Below are 2,151 nucleotides of genomic sequence, written 5' to 3'. Positions count from 1 at the left end.
GAGGCTTAAGCCACAAGACTTTAGAGATATAGCACTTTGACATCAGATGCCTGACAGAAAAGTTATGGATTTAAAACTGCAGGTTTTTGGTCACTTTTCTGCATAGACGATTTTTTCGGAGATTAGGAAAGGGGTTACATCATAAAATTGGCCTAAAATCGGCCCGAAATTATAACTTAGTTTTGAACGCAGATTTTTAGAGAACTAAGCCACACGACTTTAAAGATATACCACTTTGAAATTGGATGCTTGAAAAAAAAGTTATGGAATTTAAACTGTAAGTTTTTGTTCACATTTTGCAAGGCTATTTTTCGGATATCAATTAAGCAGTAATATCGTAAAAATAACAAGCCAAAATTAAAACAAAAAACGTAAATGCAGTTTTCTAGAGGCTTAAGCCACAAGACTTTAGAGATATAGCACTTTGACATCAGATGCCTGACAGAAAAGTTATGGATTTAAAACTGCAGGTTTTTGGTCACTTTTCTGCATAGACGATTTTTTCGGAGATTAGGAAAGGGGTTACATCATAAAATTGGCCTAAAATCGGCCCGAAATTATAACTTAGTTTTGAACGCAGATTTTTAGAGAACTAAGCCACACGACTTTAAAGATATACCACTTTGAAATTGGATGCTTGAAAAAAAAGTTATGGAATTTAAACTGTAAGTTTTTGTTCACATTTTGCAAGGCTATTTTTCGGATATCAATTAAGCAGTAATATCGTAAAAATAACAAGCCAAAATTAAAACAAAAAACGTAAATGCAGTTTTCTAGAGGCTTAAGCCACAAGACTTTAGAGATATACGCACTTTGACATCAGATGCCTGACAGAAAAGTTATGGATTTAAAACTGCAGGTTTTTGGTCACTTTTCTGCATAGACGATTTTTTCGGAGATTAGGAAAGGGGTTACATCATAAAATTGGCCTAAAATCGGCCCGAAATTATAAACTTAGTTTTGAACGCAGATTTTTAGAGAACTAAGCCACACGACTTTAAAGATATACCACTTTGAAATTGGATGCTTGAAAAAAAGTTATGGAATTTAAACTGTAAGTTTTTGTTCACATTTTGCAAGGCTATTTTTCGGATATCAATTAAGCAGTAATATCGTAAAAATAACAAGCCAAAATTAAAACAAAAAACGTAAATGCAGTTTTCTAGAGGCTTAAGCCACAAGACTTTAGAGATATAGCACTTTGACATCAGATGCCTGACAGAAAAGTTATGGATTTAAAACTGCAGGTTTTTGGTCACTTTTCTGCATAGACGATTTTTTCGGAGATTAGGAAAGGGGTTACATCATAAAATTGGCCTAAAATCGGCCCGAAATTATAAACTTAGTTTTGAACGCAGATTTTTAGAGAACTAAGCCACACGACTTTAAAGATATACCACTTTGAAATTGGATGCTTGAAAAAAAGTTATGGAATTTAAACTGTAAGTTTTTGTTCACATTTTGCAAGGCTATTTTTCGGATATCAATTAAGCAGTAATATCGTAAAAATAACAAGCCAAAATTAAAACAAAAAACGTAAATGCAGTTTTCTAGAGGCTTAAGCCACAAGACTTTAGAGATATACGACTTTGACATCAGATGCCTGACAGAAAAGTTATGGATTTAAAACTGCAGGTTTTTGGTCACTTTTCTGCATAGACGATTTTTTCGGAGATTAGGAAAGGGGTTACATCATAAAATTGGCCTAAAATCGGCCCGAAATTATAACTTAGTTTTGAACGCAGATTTTTAGAGAACTAAGCCACACGACTTTAAAGATATACCACTTTGAAATTGGATGCTTGAAAAAAAAGTTATGGAATTTAAACTGTAAGTTTTTGTTCACATTTTGCAAGGCTATTTTTCGGATATCAATTAAGCAGTAATATCGTAAAAATAACAAGCCAAAATTAAAACAAAAAACGTAAATGCAGTTTTCTAGAGGCTTAAGCCACAAGACTTTAGAGATATACGACTTTGACATCAGATGCCTGACAGAAAAGTTATGGATTTAAAACTGCAGGTTTTTGGTCACTTTTCTGCATAGACGATTTTTTCGGAGATTAGGAAAGGGGTTACATCATAAAATTGGCCTAAAATCGGCCCGAAATTATAAACTTAGTTTTGAACGCAGATTTTTAGAGAACTAAG

Source organism: Drosophila gunungcola (genome assembly GCF_025200985.1).
Source record: "Drosophila gunungcola strain Sukarami chromosome 2L unlocalized genomic scaffold, Dgunungcola_SK_2 000052F, whole genome shotgun sequence".
Taxonomy (NCBI): Eukaryota; Metazoa; Arthropoda; class Insecta; order Diptera; family Drosophilidae; genus Drosophila; species Drosophila gunungcola.
The sequence above is the reverse complement of the archived record's forward strand: the minus strand, read 5'-3'. Positions refer to the sequence as shown.